Below are 17013 nucleotides of genomic sequence, written 5' to 3' on the forward strand. Positions count from 1 at the left end.
CCCTCCTAAACTCATGTTTATTTTATTGCTGGAGAAATAAGTTAACCAAGGAGGGGATTGTAAACCTGAGGTTTGAACATTGGGCTTTATTTTGAGGTCCACTTGACAGTATATGTTCCACAGAGCATTTCCCATATTTTGATAAGCTTGAATTTTTTCTGTATCATCATCATTATCATCGTCGTCATCATTGTCGTCGTCGTCATCATCATCATCATCACCATCATTTTCAAGCTGTCCTCAAATCCCTATGTAGACAGATATGACCTTGAAATCCTTATCTGCTCGTCTCTATCTTCCACATGCTGGGATTACAGGTATGTGCCAGCACACTCAGTTTTATGGGGTGCTGGGGATGGAACCCACATGCTGGGATTACAGGTGTGTGCCAGCACGCTCAGTTTTATGGGGTGCTGGGGATGGAACCCACATGCTGGGATTACAGGTATGTGCCAGCACACTCAGTTTTATGTGGTGCTGGGGATGGAACCCAAGGCTTCATGAATGCCAGACAAGATACTACCAGCTGAGCTACACCTCTGGCTTGGCTTTGCAGCCTCCCATGGCTACACTTGTCTGAACAAATGCATCCAGCTTCCTTTTACAGTTTCTGTTTGCTTCTTGCCTCTGTCCTCACAGACTTCCACTTCCTGTTTCCAGCTCTTTAAACCAAATGTGGCTTGAATTACTATAGATGGGAATGAACCTGTCTGCAGGGCAGCATAAACACATTCCTGGTCCTGAGGCCACTGGGCAGTCCCTCCCCCCCATAATTAATTTATTTAGTCACTTTACAGCTTGATCACATATCCTCTCTCTTCCCTTCCCAGTGCCACCCTCACAATCCCTTCCCTCACTCCCCCTCCTCTTTTCTGAAAAGGGGAGGGCCCCCCATGGGTACCAACCCACCCTGCCACATCATATCACAGCAGGACTAAGCACATCCTTTCTCCCTGAGGCCAGACAAGGCAGCCCAGCTATATGAAAGGGATCCAAAGGCAAGCAACAGAGTCAGAGACACCCCCTACTCCAATTGTTAGGGGATCCACATGATGTCCAACATGCATATCTGCTACATACGTGTGGGAGCCTGGGTTCAGCCCACTGCCATGTTCTTTCGTTGCTGGTTCAGTCTCTGTGAGCCCCCACGAGCCCAGGTTATTTTACTCCATGGATCTTCTTGTGGTGTCCTTTGCCCCTCTGGCTCCCTCAATGCTTCCCCCTACTCTTCCACAAGACTCCCCAAGTTCTACCAGTTGCTGGATATTGCCTCTTAGAGGACAGTTCTTCTAGGCTCCTGTCTGCCGTCACAGCAGCATGACATTAATACTCAGGGGTTGGCTCTCTCCAATGGGGTGGAACTCATGATAGGCCAGTCATTAGTTGGCCTTTTTCCTTCAATCTCTGCTCCATCTTTACCCCTACACTTCTCACAGGCAGGAAAAATTTTGGGTTGAAGGTTTTATGTGTGGTTTGGTGTCCCCTTCCCTCCACTGGCTGCAGGAGATGGTGACTTTCATATTCTTAAGCCCTGCTGATAGGAGTCTCAGCTAAGGTCACCCCCACAGATGCCTGGGAGCTTCTCCTGTTCCCAGAGATGCTCACTCTCCCTGATTTCTCTTCTCTCTCAGTCCCTCTTTTTTTTTTTTTTTTGCATCTGATTCCCTCCCCCATCTCCCCCCAGTTCCTTCCCTCCATCTACTTCAGATGTCTATTTTATTTCCCCTTCTGAGTGAGATTCAGGCATCCTCCCTTGGGACATCCTTGTTACTTAGCATCTTAGGGTCTGTGGATTGTAGTGTGGTTATCCTGTACTGTTTGGCTAGTATCTACATTTTAAAAGAATACATGCCTTCTGTGTCTTTCTGGGTTCAGGTTACCCCACTCAGGATGATATTTTCTAGTTCCATCCACTTGCTTACAAATTGCATGATGTCTTTGTTTTTAATAACTGAGTAATATTCCAACGTGTAAATGTACCACATTTTATTAATTCTTTGGTTGAGGGACATCTAAGTTGTTTCCAGTTTCTGGCTATTGTGAATAAAGCTGCTATGGACATAGTTGAGCAAGTGTCTTTGGGGTAAGGTGGAGCATCTCTTGGGCATATGCTCACTGGGCAGTTTTTAGGGATATAGGTGTGCTGTGCCGACACACACTTCCTCCAGGTATAAACTGGGTGCGCGTTCCCACAGGGGAAGGGAGAGCAGCTAGCTGCCAAGGAAAGGAAATGTGTTTTCTGTCAGTTTTATCCTCTTATACAAGTGTATCCCCTTACACGTAGGAGACACTCCAGCTTGTGAATGCGTGTGGGTGTTTACAAGGACACTGGACACCTTACAATGCTAGGTTGACTTGAGACAGGTCATCTCAGTCTTTTATCAGAAAGGAAATAACACTTTACCAGACTCTTGTGTGAGATAAAAACAAAAGACCAAAAACCGTGTTATCCAAAAACAAGAGAAAAAAAAAAAAATAAGTGCGCCTAAAGGCAAGAGGGATAATACCAAATCACAAAAGTGAGAAACTGAACGCACACAGACATCATCTTTAAGAATGCAAGTTTAAAAAGTGTTCCCAAATACATTGATGATGCCTGTGCCCACGGTTTTCTGGTTTGATCCACAGGAGGCTAGAATGCTGCTATATAAAGAAGATGGACCATACTTTTACCCATTCTTATTAATCTGGTGTGTATCTCATGCAAATACAAATTTAAATCCCTTAGTGCTGTGAGACATTCACTAGAGAAGACCATGCGGACACAGGTTCAAACCAATAGAAAGACTTTATTAGCAAGTCAATGACGGTGGATATTCAGGATCTGAGTGCCTCCAGGAGTCTTTCTCAGGTGACATTTAGGCACAAAAACCCACATCTTGGCTTGAAATACCTCAGTCAGCAAGAACAGGTAGCCAGAATTGGAACTTCAGAAGCCAAAAGCAAAGTTTGTATACTTAGAGACTTTCCCAGAACTACGGCCTCTGATGGATTAGGTTGCTCCTCTCCTTTTGGCAGGTGTTGCTGCCTATGTGCGGGTTCCAAGGTCTGAATTGTACTTCCATCATGGTGTTGCTTGTGCTAAGTTCTGGGGGGGCCTCTTATATGAGTTGCTTCATGTTGTGTAGTCATTTTTTTGTTGTTGTCTGTATTTGTAGTTCTCAGCGACTCAGTGTGGAAGTCATGATTGCCTGCCCTACCAAACAAGCTGACTTGACCGTTGGTAATGGACTCCAGTGTCTCAAATGGAAGGACCTGTTTGAAGGTACCAAAATCACCTTGCCCCAGTCAGGGCCAGGCGAGTCCTAGCAAACAGCATCTCTCTTTCACTCCCGAGATTATTAAGAAAGTAAAAAGGAGACCGGAGGTCCTGAGTAGCCAGCTCTCATTACTGCACTGAGTGCAGGTTTCATTGTAGCTCATCTATAATTCTGTTGTGATAGAATCCTTTATTTGCTTATTAGCATTTTCAAGTTCATCAATGGGTTAGCATAGTTGGGCAGAAAAATTAGGTCTTCCTTTGATTTTATATCAGAAGATTTTTGTGAAATATTTGGTGGAGAAGCATCTTGAAAAATGAAGTAATGGCAAAAAGAGATTTTAGGGACGCGCGTGGCTGTGACAGCCTCTGCCTTGCTGGTCACACTTCTTCCCAAAGATAATTGGAAACCTGTGAATGTATAGAACCATATTAGCATGTGGTGAGACACACCATGTGAGACACACCGTGTGAGACACACCGTGTGAGGCGCACCGCGTGAGGCGCACCGTGTGAGATGCACCGTGTGAGGCACCGGGTTTTGGTGGTGATGGTCTTAACCAGGGCAAAGGGTTCTCAGACAGCTAAAAGCACATCGAAAAACAAGATAGAGACTAAGACAGAGGAAAGCTAATTTAGAGGCCTCAGCACGTGGCATGCTTTTTAGGTATTCATGAGGGCCAGAGCTCAGAGCCGCAGCACCCACATAAGAGTAGTCATGGTGGTGGGTGCTTGTGCTTCCAAGGGGTTGGGGAGCAGAGACTGGTGGATTCCCTAGGATCAGTGAGTCCAGGCTTAGTCAGAGACCCTCACTGAGAAAAGAAGGTGAAACTGCTGAGATAGCTCAGTGGGGAAAGGCATCTGCTGCCAAGCCTTATGATCTGAGTTCAAGTCCTGGGTCTCACAGGATGGATAGAAGAAAGCTGACCATTACAAATTGTCCTTTCATCTCTACATGAATGCTGTGGCATGCATACCTATATCCTACACACACACACACACACACACACACACACACACACACACACACACACCCTATACCCCAACATACATTTAAAAACAAAAAGATGAAATTACGGAGTAAAGCAGAATACAGAATTATTTGTCTCTGTAATAGAGAGAAACCCTTCTGTTTATATTCAGGGTAGGGACCCATAAAAAGTCAATTAAAGATTTAAAATTTCAGTCCCGAGCCTTGGGCCACTGCCTGTTTCCTGAGGCTTTGGAGCAAAAATGAGCTTTTTAAATTAAAAAAAAAATCCTTTATCGTGAGTTTCTTTAGGTCTACCCTGCTCCCAAGTCTGCCAGTCTACTGAAATGAACCGTTAGAAATATTATAATAGCCCAGCAGATCTGAGAGATGCAACACAAAAATGCATGTAGCCCATCCAGCTGATATAATTATTTCTTCTTCCCAAGACTATAGACATTCCTTCTACCATGGTTTGTTTGCAGCTCCTGAGGCGGTGCCCTGTCATTTTATTCATTAGTTTTCCCACCTTGTCCAAAGGTGGGGATAGGGGATGTGGGAGGCAGAGAAGATGCATGTTGGGGAGCTGTTGGGATGGAGGAGGCAGGGAGGTCAGAGGGCTCCAAATTCAGAAACTCCACAGGAAGCCGCCCTTGTTTGAGAGAGTGTGTGTAAAAGGATTTCAACTCTAATTTCACATCCTGCCTAAAATATTAAAGAGTATGATGCATCTATCCGTCTTCCTGCTGGGAGAGGTGGCTGTTTAACACCGTGGAATCCAGGCAATGCAAGCCGGGCTGGATGGCTCCACTCACTCTCAGGGAGGGGGCCGGGCAGCCTGGGCAGCTGTGGGAAGCACCACCTTTGTTGCCCCCATCACTCCTTTCCCTGCCTTGTACAGGGCAAAATTCAGGATGGCAGTGGCTGGGTTGATACTTGACTTAAACCTGCTTGATCCATCACTTCTAAGGCCCTCCAACACCCTGCCGTTCTTTGCTGTCCCAGCATGCTAGGAGGAAGGACATTTGTCTCTTGAGATGGCCTCATGTGGTTGAAATACAGAAAGCATTGGGAGGAGCTACAGAACAGCAGTCGTCAGGGGTGCTTTCTTTAGTAGGTCAGAATGGGTTTTAATTTTTTTTTCGTAACATTTAAACTTAAAAAAAAAAAAGTGTACACGTATGTATGTCTGAGTGTGGATTTGTGTGTGAGTGCAGTGCCTGCTGAGGCCAGAAGAGAGTTCTGGAGCTATCAACGCGGCGGGGTGGGGGTGGGGGTGGGGGTGGGGGTGGGGGTGGGGGCGGGAGTGGGGGTGGGGGTGGAGGGAGAACAGTATATACCCTTAACTGCCAAACCATCTCTCCCGCCCTGAGTCGTAGGAAGGAGGCTGTGGCTGCGGCTGCGTGCTTATCTATCCAGCAGGAAGCCCTGCGTACCACCCCTAACACCTTAAAACTGGGTGTGGTAGCACCCTCCCGTAATCTCAACACTCAGAAGCCTGAGACGGGGGTGGGGGGGTGGGGGGGGCGGCATCAGAAATTCAAGGTCATCTTGTCTACAAAGAGGTTCTAGGCCCAAGGCTGCAGGAAAGCTTATCATTATAAACAGACAAGCCAACAAATAACTTATTTTTTTTTTTCCTGAAGGCTATGACTTTCCCAACATTTCAGAAAACGTAAGACTCGATATTTATGGAAGGGTTTTGATGCGCAGGAAGCAAGTTCTAGCATCCCTGCTAATCTAGGTCGCAAACAGAAACAGGCATCGGCAGGTCGGGAGGATGGTGGGGGAGGGGCTTCCCATTGCAGCCGTGCACCCTAAGACTCTTGACATAGCTTTATTTGTGCATTCACTCAGAGTCATATCTTGAGGCAAGACCTTAGCCCAAACAGCAAAGCTCTCTAGCTTTAATTTCAGAATAGAAGAAAGGAGAGCCATGGAGCTTCGCTGCCAGTTGCCCTGGTACCCTCCCTGGATGCTGGTGGTATTTTACTTTTGGGTGCTGGCAGTCTCCTTCCACACTCTGCCTCTTCACCTCCTGGAGCTCCCCGGATGAGATGCTGGGTGAGGTAGTAGTAAAAGCATCAAACGTCCATCTTCCCGAAAGCTGTTAGAGCATCGCAGGGCTGTCTGCCCTGCTGAGATTACAAACCTCGGGGCTTGGACTAGGCCTGCCTTTGTCTTGTGTATTCTGCTACTGAGAACTGGACCGCGAGGAATCTCCAATATCAATAAAATAAATATAAGTATCACTGCGACTATTATATATATGTATATAAACAACACATTATATATATATGACTTAATATTGATGTGTGGGCAACAGGTTCAAAGAATTTATTTTAATCCAGGTTACAAACAGAACCTAGATATTACATCTAGTTTTATGTATATAAACAACAATGAGAAATTTAATAGTTAAATCTGTAAGTGAATTTATCATTGGAACAGAAAAAAAAAGTATCTTATCTGGATCCCTCATGTAAAATTGGCATGGCATTCCAGCTGGACCTACCTTAGCAGGGTAAAATATGGCAGGAGTTTTAGGTTTTGGACAAACCTATCATTTGACACCTGTGTCCAATTAGTCCTCAAACTCTGCAGCTCTCTACATTGTGCCATGTAGCTACTCTTTTACATTTAAAAAGTCACCACCCACAGCCACCTAGGTCTAAGGAGGGGCTTCCCACCGCAGCCGTGCACCCTAAGACTCTTGACATAGCTTTATTTGTGCATTCACTCAGAGTCATGTCTGGCAGGTGCAGGAAGTCCTGAAATACCATTTCTACTGTTGCAATAATTTAGGGTTTTTATGCTACTTTGATTATATTTGAGTATAACTTAGACGTGTTTAAATTATTAATCCATTTATTCATTTCTATTTATATCACGAGACTGGGTTTCTATTTATAGCTTGCTGTGAAATCAGGTTTTATTTTTTCCTTCTTTCTTTTCCAGAGCTGAGGGTAGAACCTGGAGCCGTGTGCTTGCTAGACAAGTGCTCTACCGCTGAGCTGAATCGCCAACCCTGAGATCAGGTTTTGGACGGAGCTAATTTACTTATTTCTTTATTTGAGACCGAGTCTCTTGTAGCACAGGCTGGTCTCACGTTTGGTATGTAACTGAGGATAACCTTGAACTCCTAATCCTTCTGCCTCTACCTCCCGAGGGCTGGGATGATGTGTTTCTGTCAGCGCACCTGTTTAGAACCCTGTAGCTTAAACCATAGAAGTGACAGGCTTCCCCTGCCCCCCCTCCCCCATCATGCTTTATTTTCAGATTGGATTTCATGCGGCTTTAGGACCATTCAAGCTGGCCTCCCACACCACTGAGACAGCAGTGTTTTTGTTAAATGACCATTTAGTGCTCAATTTCCTTTGCGCACTTTGCCTTTCTTAGCGCTCACTACCCATCCCCCACATTAGCTTTCCTAATTCCTCTTACATAATCTTTTTTTTTTCTTCTCAAACCCAATTAGCACCACTCGTGACCTCCTTTGCGTATTCTTTGTTGGTAGCCATACTTGTCCTCACAGCACGTGACACTGTCTTCCTTGCTCGTTTCCTTCTCACATGACACTGAACTCTCTACTAAACTCCTGATTGCAGGCCCCAGTCCTCCCCCTCGCACACCCCTCCCTCCATTCTCCCCTCTCCTCCTCAGAGAAGGAGAAGGTCCCCCATGGGACCACAGCACTAGGCACATCCTTCTACTGAGGCCAGACAAGGCTGCCCAGTTAGGGGAACAGGATCTCAAGGAAGGCATCAGAGTCAGAGAAGGTCCACTCCACTTGTTGGGGGACACACATGAAGATGCAGCTGTGTATCTACTACATGTGTGCATGGGACCTGGGACCAGTCCACGCATGCTCTTTGGTTGGTGGTTCAGTCTCTTTGAGCCCCCACGGGTCCAGGTTAGTTGACTCTGTAGGTCTTCTTGTGACGTCCTTGAACCTTCTGGCTCTCTCAATTGTTTTTCCAACTCTTACATAGGAGTCGCTGAGTTCTGCCTAATGTTTGGCTGTGGGTCTCTGTATCTGTCTCCATCAACTGCTGGGTGAAGCCTCTCAGAGGACAGTTATGCTAGACTCCTGTCTATAAACATAGCAGAGTAGCATCAATAATGTCAGGGACCGGTTCTCTCCATGAGATGGGTCTCAGGTAGAGCCAGTCTTTGGTTAGCCATCCCCTCAATCATTGCTCCATCTTTGTCCCTGTATATGCTGTTGGCATGACAAATTTTGAGTCAAAGGTTTTGTGGGTGGATTGGTGTCCTTATCCCTCCACTGGAAGTCCTGCCTGGCTACAGGAGGTGGTCACTTCAGGCTCCATATCCCCCACTGCTAGGAGTCTCAGCTGGGGTAACCCCCATGGACTTCCTGGGGATACTAAACTCTCTTTGATCTGGGCTATCATGTAAGCTTTGAGCTATCTCTAGATAAACTTGGGGGCCTTTTCAACCTGGCCAACCTTGAGTATTCCAGATGTCTGACTCAGTTTAGCCCTTTTATGTTAGAATGTGGAGCCAGCTGTGTAGTTAGTGCTACACAACTGCTGACTATGTCAGAAGTTAACGGTGGTTTGCTGGTGGCTGGCATTCTGGACTAGGCTGGCTGGAACTCTTTATCACCCATGCTAAGACCTCTGTTGAGGCTTCAGCCATTGATATGCTGGAGATGCCCACGTTAACCAATCAGAATCACTGAAGTGGTCAAGAGTTTTACGACTGATGTTGAAGAAATATGTAAATAACACGAGTATGTAATTAAATGCACATTCTAAATGGAGAGTGCACACTCAAAGCCCATCATCCCCTAATGATTTTATTACATGTTAGTATTGCCCACGAGCCTGAAGTTACCTCTGTAATCTATGTACAATGGGTAGCTCAAAGCTGTGTGGCCATGTCCTTCCATGGCTGCTCTTCTATAGCTTGGGCTGTGTTCTACATGTTTCTATATCATACGTTGTCTTCAAGCCAGTATCATTAAGATCTCTTTCCTTTTGAAAAGTCGTTTAATTTGCTGCTCATACTTACAGTCCTAAGCGTGGAACTAAGCGTGGAGAATTGAGGTAGGATTTCCATCAGTTCGAGGCTCATCTGGATTGCAAGGTGAGACTCTGTCTCTAAAAACCAAACTAAAAAAACAAATTGCTTACATATGTATAGAAATTGTTCAAACATATTGTGTAGTGACTGTGGTACATACTCTTGAGAGTGCTACTCAGATCAAAAGCCAGCACAGGAGCCTGTCTCAGAAACCCCCTGACACAGCGCACTGATCAGGATAACCTGATTTCACAATGTTTCTTGTCTTTTAAGTCTTAGCATTTTATTCTTGTGATCACTGTTCTGGGGTTTTTAAAAAAATTTTTTTTGTTTTGTTGTTTTTGCTTTGCTTTGCTTTATTTTGTTTTCGTTGCTGGGATAAAAAACATGCTGACTAAAAGCAACATGGGGATGAAGAGGTTTACTCGGTTTGCAGTTCCGTATTATAGCCCATCATCGAGGGAAGGACAGGAAGTCAAGCAGGAATTTGAGGCAGGATCTCTGGAGACCCGCTTGCTGGCTCTGTGTGACTGGCTGCTGTTTGCCTGGCTTTCTTATACAGCCCCTGCCCAAAGGCCTAGGGATAGCACTGCCCATTACAGTAGTTAATCACCAAGACAAGACCACAGGGCAATGTGATGGAGGGAATTCTTCAATTGAGATTTTGTCTTCCCAGATGACCCTACAGCGTGTCAAGTTGACATTAAAAAACAAACCAGGCCAATGCCATGCCACAGTGATGTCTGTTTTAAAATCTGTGTCTGGTTCTTTCCCCTTTTCAGTGTGTTTTTGCCGTGCTTCAGACATATTGCCATTTTTTACTCAAGAAAACATTAATGATTTTAGACTCTTGTGACAAGTGAGCATTCGATCCATTTTAATGAAATGATCTCACTAAATGGATGTGACATTCAGCTGAGGTGGAGAGAAGAGAGGTCCATATACAACTCAGTTGCTTTCTGGCCCCAAAGAATGCTCACACTCTTTTTATTTTCTTGTCCTGAGGGCCAGCTCCAAGAGTTCAAGCACTTGGCCATCTTTCTTGACCTTGTGCTTTGCACTCATGTGTGTCCTTCTCTCTTTTTGTGCAAGTTCTACAGAGGGAGAGGACCCGTGGCAATCTCCCAATACACGGCTGAATAGCAGCATACTGACTTGGGGGACCATGTGGTCTCTGACAATAGTTTGGGGGGGTGCCAGCATTGCTGCTGGGGATGTCTGCAGACCCCCACACTCATACTGGGTGTTTAGACCTGTTCTCATTGGGGCATATGTATGTCAGGATGAGAGTGGTATTATCAGAGCCATAAGAAGTAGCCATCATGTGGCCTTCCTGGTTGTGCTAGTGCTGAGCTCATGGGGGCTGGAAAAAGGACACAGAGGGGTAAATATATGGTCCAAATGTAAGCAGTTGATGGATATTGGAACACAGTCCATGTGGGAATTCTGAGTGCTTATAAGAAAACTCCAAGAAAACAAGATAAGCGTCTTGTGACCTCAGTTTCTTCAAAAGAAAGAATTGTTCTTGGAATGTGCTTTTGTGCCTCTCCCAGCTGTATTAGATAGGCGTGGCCTTATTTCAGATTACTCATTATAGCTGTCTATTGTTATTTGTTCATAAGCCTCTGTGGATAAACACGTTTTTGCCATGAGTGGCTTGTCCTTGTTCTCAGGTGATTCTTCTCAACCCTCAGAGTATAAACTGTTTGATGCTCTGAATAAAGATGCCTGTTACATGAGACTTTAGTCCACCTCACTTTTAGGCCCTGCTTTCCCAGGTGAACACCATCAACTAGAGTGGTAAACAGATGGATTGTAAGGCAAGTAAAGTACTTTGACCTTGAGGTTTGGAACATTTTTTCCCCCCACAAAGAATTATTTGAAATGTAGGGCTTGCTGGAATGTTAATAACTTTCTTCTTGCAGGAAATATTGGCTTTTGAACATGTTTCTTCCTACCCTATTTTGCTCAAAAATGTAGATTGCTATTATCTGTGTGTGTGTGTGTGTGTGTGTGTGTGTGTGTGTGTGTGTGTGTATGTGTGTGTATGCACGCACATGTATATATGAGGATATACATGTCTGCACATAGGCACGTGGAGGGAGAGAAGGTGTCAGATGTTTTACTTTGTTGCTTTCTACTTACTTTTTTGGGATGGAACCAGGTAGGCTTTGCAGTAAGCTGCTAGGACAGGCTTGTCTCTAGTTTACAGTACTGGGGATATAGGCATGTGTGCCCATGCCTGGCTTTTATGTAGGGGCTATGGGTTTGTACTCAAATCTTACTGCTTGCACAGCAAGCGACCTTACCCACTGAGCCACCTCTTCAGCCTCTGATCGAAATGGCAGAATTTCTGAATGCACCCAACACGATGTCCCCTGTGCTGAAACTGCTCAAGTGTTAGGAGCTTCTTCACTGCCTCTGCCTTGCAGCTCTAGTGCTTTCAATGACTTTTGGGTCAAAACCTACATGTTAAATGAGTCTATAATATAGTTCAGTTTTATAGATGAGTTCTTACCCATGGAAAAATGGTTACATTTCCCTTTGGGAAGAAACGACAGCCAGATACACAGAAACCAAATGACTGCATTGAGTTGCCCACAAAGTTCTGAAGCATAAATATTTAGAGAAAAGATTTATTTGTTGGGGGGTGGGGGCTAGTGGTGGAAGACTTTGATGTTCTGAACTCTTTTAAAGCAATACTTTAGCAGTGAAAATGCAATATTAAGTCCAAATACCTGCTCTCTCTACAGAAAAAACAGTATATTACAGCACACTGAAGTGATACAGTTGTGACTGCTTTATTCTCCCTTCTCCTTCTTTACAGCAGAGCATATATTCCCACTGCTCTGGAGCCAGAGACATTTCAAGGAGATTAGTGTGTTTCAATAGGTTTCCTGTCCTTCCTTCAAAAGGAGTCAAGTATATGAAAAAGTCGAGGCAGATCATTAAAATTGTAATAATACCCCAGTGTGGAAGATGAAACAGAGGAGTCCTCAGTCCTGCTGGATTTATTTTTAGCTCTCAACAGTGTGTTTTTCTGTGTGGCATTTGGATCAGGTCACCCCAGGAAGAGTCACTTTAACATTGGTGTTTTTGGTGAGACGTATTATTTAGTGGGACTGTAACTGTTGAAACACAGATGGAAATAAATGGAGATGATCCTGTATCAAACCCCATTTACTGGAACCAGCTATTTAGAATAGTGATGTGCCTGACAAGTCAATGGTTTTGAAGAAAGCAATTGATTGCCTAATTTCAGATAGCAAGCCACTGCACGATGCAGGCAAGACCTGAACAAGGCAACTGACATTTGCCTGAGCATCTTTGAGTCACATTTCATTTGCTTTCACGTCAACAAAGCCCCCATCTCTCCTCAGGAAAATTTCAAAATTCAAAGTCACTGGGGACAGATATCACATCTGCTAATAAAAGGTAGCATGATTAAAAGTGGCTCCAGCACCTGGAGGGAATTCTGTAGTTGCTGCTCCCTCCTCACCACTCAGCCTGACTTTCCAGTACGCTCAGGTCAATAAAGCTTTCCTCTATGAGAGTAGGGCTTAGGGACGATGTTGGTAGGGAGGGATGAAGGGTAGGAACTTTTAACACTTCTAGAGCTTTGGGAATTTAAATACTTAGGCATAGAATAACAAATTTGCAGTTGAGGAGGAGGAGGGCGCTTTAGCAGTTCCTGTGGTGAAGATGCCTACCAAAGGTCACGCTTTAGGAATGCACTCTCCAATGCTTCCATGCAGAGGGGAGTGATGAGTAGGGCAAGAGTGGTCTTCCATCATACATGGGTCAGGCTCATTACTGTGAGAGTGAATTTGGTATAAAAGCAAATGCTTTTACTTTCTTGCCCTCCCACCTTCTGCCATGGCATGGCTTAACAAGAACGCGCTCTGTAGATGTCAGCTTCTTGATCTTGGACTTACCCATATCAAGAACTATAAAAAGAAATTGTAAGGGTCCAAGAATCATTGAAGGAAGACAGCACACTCAAGTAGTATGCAAAAACAAAGAACATTTATTCTGCAGAAATTCCAGCATGCAGGGATTGATACTTTTAAAAATGGTGACCACAAAGTGAGCACACAGGCTCAATTTATAGTCAGTCAGGAGGTTTTATGGTAACCTTTAAACTGATTTGTTAGAAGTGAGTCAGAGTACATGGGAGGATTCAGGATTGGCTATCAGTTTGGGGACTTTTCCTAGTTACCGGGGATTTTGTTGAGTCACAGAGGTTTAGCTTCTCCTTAGATGTTGACCATTCATTTGAAAGGTTGTTATTCTTTTCAGGGAATAACAAGGCGATAAATATTACGTTCAGTCAGCCTGACCTGTCTGCCCATGTGGGGCTTATTTAGGAATTGTTTTTCTGAATTCCAAGAAACAGAAATTCAGGCCTGGTCAGGCAGAGTGGAGAACTGAAGCCTGTCAAGGAGTCAGACGAGTCAAACAGTCTGGGGTCTTTGAGAGATCTCTTGGGGTTTCTGAGGGTCCCCTCATTTTCCATCCTTGAGAAATGTTCCAACTCAAATGGTAGAGATGTACTTATGGGTTGGTATTGTTTCAAGATCACTCATTGCACCGTAGAGATGCATCCCTTGACATGTCTAACCGAAACATTGATGATGCATGGGCCACAAGTGAGAGCAAGCAATAATTGGATAATAGGTCTAGTGAGGGCTGAGATTAGTGTAGTACACTGGCCAGGGGGACCAGGTAACACATGGATTCATACCAACCTTGATATTGTTCTCGTTCTTGCTTCCTTTCTTGTAACTTTTTCCTAACAAGGGCCATAGATTCCTTTTACTATGCCAGAACGGTCGACATGGAAACAACATTCTTCTCCTAGGGCTGTGCATAAACTTCCCGTTGTAAAAATAATAGGTCTAGGCCTCTTCTGTTCTACAATTCTACTTCAGCTACAGAAGAAAGTGATTTTTGTAAATGAGCCATGGATTTCTCCAGTTGTTCTATATCTGCACTCATGGCTGGCCTGAAGTATTGGTAATTTTTTTTGTCTTGTACACAAGGGCCTCGGCTCCCGTCCCTAAGGCTCCTCCTACCCCAGTGCCTATGAGATGACAAATGTAAGGCTGCAATAGTCTCTATTCTTACCCTACTGGTGACTGCCCTTTGATGGGGATAAATCTCATTTCTAGGATGATAGGTAACCTTAGGGCCCAGCTGGACTAGAACACAGAAATCATCGGTACCATTTAGGATTACAGTGCGTACATAAGAACTTATTCCAGAGGTACAAGCCCACCAAGTATCTTCAGGTGGGATGATACACCCGGTGTCTCCGGGTGTCTGGACTGTATGACAGAGATGAGAGAACCTTCGGAACTGAACTTCCTAAGCAGAGACTTTTTTCAGCAATTTCCTGCAGAGTGAGCTTCTTTCTGCCTGACTTTTGCCATCTATAGGCTGAAACCCTGGGCATTATGGAATAAGTCGCTGTTACAGCAATACCTTAATAATAAAATGGCTCAACATCTAGGCATAGCCAGCAAGCCTCAGTAAGGTCTGGTCTGGAGATATTTAAAACCTGGTAGGTAGCTTCTAGTAGCATTAGGGGCCCTGAATTGTGAGTTGGGCCTGGGAGGAGGGTGGGTCAGGTCCAGGATGACTCAGTTGTTAACTCTTGTTTCCAGGTGGGCTTAGGCTCTACCTGGGGTAGGTTTTGAGTTGGTTTAGACAGTTCCTTATTAGGACCTAAAGTTTGTTTTTGAATTGGCATTAGAATTGTTAGTTGGTTACTAATCAGAAATCCGCTTGATTCCCATCAATGGCCCCTGTCCATCCAGGATATGTTACAACCCCCAAGTTTTCCTGGTATCCCAATATGGTGTGGTCAGGATCACTGTGTGAGGCCCTTTCCAGCGTGGCTCCAAAGTCTTATGGCTGTTTCTCTTAATCCAGACCTCATCACCTGGTTCAAAGCCACGTGGGTTAGAAGGTGGAGCAGACTCCGAAATCTCTTTCATGAAAGGCCAAAGACTTTTGAGGCCTGTGCATTGCTTGTAGAGATTCTAGAAAATTTTGGCTATCAAATTCAGCAACAATCTCAGAGTAAAGATTGGGAAGAAGGGCAGGGGAGCCTCCCATAGAGGATCTCAAAGGGTGTAAGGCCTAAAGTATAAGGGGTTTCTAGCCTTGTACAATGCATATGGGAGGAGGGCCACCCAGTCACCGTCAGTTTCAATGGTTAATTTTAATAGTGCCTCCTTCAATGTCTGATTCATCCTCTCTACCTGGCCTGAGCTTTAGGGACGATAAGTACAATGAAGTTTCCTATTATATATATGTGTGTGTGTGTGTGTGTATGATTTATTCATATTGAAGTTTCCGATTTACCCCCAATGCATTTATAAGTCCCTGGGTTGCCTGAGAGATGAAGGCCGGTGTGTTGTCTGCCCCTCTGAGAGTGATCAATCCATACCTGGGTATGATGTTTCCCATTATCTTCTTGGCCACCATGTTGGCGGTTTCCTTCTTGGTAGAAAAGCTTCTACCTACTCTGAGAAGGTATCTATAAAGACTAGAAAATACTTATAGCCATACATTCCTGGCTTTATTTCAGTGTAAACTATTTCCCAATTGGCCCCTCGGTGTTGGCCTCTTACCCTAGTCCTTGATTTGAGCCAGTGACATTGACAGCCTGGCATAAAGAACAATGAGAGATGATTTTATCAACCATCTCACCACCTAAATGAAAAATCTCGTATTTGGCTCCTCTTAATAATTCTTTGATTTTTCTTTGGCCCAGGTGAGTATTCTGGTGAATCTTATGGATAAGCTGTTGAGCAAAGTCTTTAGGGAGGTTGATCCAATCATTGGCAGTGTGAAGCTATCTGTCCTTTTGATAGACTCCTTGGCATCTGGCCATATCCTTTTTTGTCCTCCTCATCATATTGAGGTGAGACTGGGAGTTTAAGAGTGGCACTATGGTACCAAGACTTGGGAAAGGTTTAATGCGGTCTCCTTGGCTGCCTGATCAGCCTCCTGGTTTCCTTGGGCTATTGGTGAATTTCCTTTCTGATGACCTGGACAATGAATAATATCTACTTTGAGAGGGAGTCATAAATCTTCTAAAAGGCTTAAGTTTTCTTTATTTTTGACAGTCTTTCCCTCTGCTGTGAGGAGGCCTCTTTCTTTATAAATGGCTCCATGCACATATGCCATTGCAAACACATGTCTGCTGTCTGTAAAGATATTAACAATGCCCCCTTTAGCCAATTGCAAGGCCTTAATTAGAGCAATGAGCTCAGTTTTGTGTGCTGAGGTCCCTGTGGACAGCGCTTCTGCGCGAACTTTTCCATTAAAGTCTACAGTTGCTGCCCCCGAGGACCTTGTGCCATCTTGGATGAAGCTGCTTCTATCAGTGAAGAGGACTTGAGCTGTGTCTGGCCATGGGATGCCAGTCAGGTCCAGCCAGAGATTTTGGACATGTTGCCGTACAATAGAGATTCTCGAGTGTTGATACATGGCTTAGTCTCAGCTATTCTGTGATAGTCACATCAAACAGATGAAACCCAAAACGAACTAAAAGCTAGTAGTTTTTACTCATTTACTGCTGGTATTGTTTGATTGTCTTTGAATTCTTCACATGAACCCGCATGTTCACAAGGACTGATAAAAAAAAAATCTTTCTCAAACTGTCAATGGATGGTGCTTTGTTTCCAACTATCTGGGGAACGATGATCAACCTCATTCAATGGCA

The 17013-nt window shown here is 44.5% G+C and overlaps 1 long non-coding RNA gene across 2 annotated transcripts in view; it reads left to right on the forward strand.

Annotated features, from left to right (window-relative positions):
• LOC311588545 overlaps nucleotides 1-17013 on the forward strand; it is a 175170-nt gene that overhangs the window by 137489 nt on the left and 20668 nt on the right. Inside the window, exon 1 of one of the 2 annotated variants that reach the window (XR_014776250.1) lies at nucleotides 3157-3265. The exons of the other annotated variant lie outside the window; for it this stretch is intronic. This is a non-coding gene — a long non-coding RNA (uncharacterized lncRNA). Of the gene's footprint in view, nucleotides 1-3156; nucleotides 3266-17013 lie in introns of those variants that run through there. 2 annotated transcript variants of the gene reach the window in all.

This window comes from Acomys minous, assembly GCF_964271855.1.
Source record: "Acomys minous genome assembly, chromosome: 17".
In the NCBI taxonomy this organism is placed as follows: Eukaryota; Metazoa; Chordata; class Mammalia; order Rodentia; family Muridae; genus Acomys; species Acomys minous.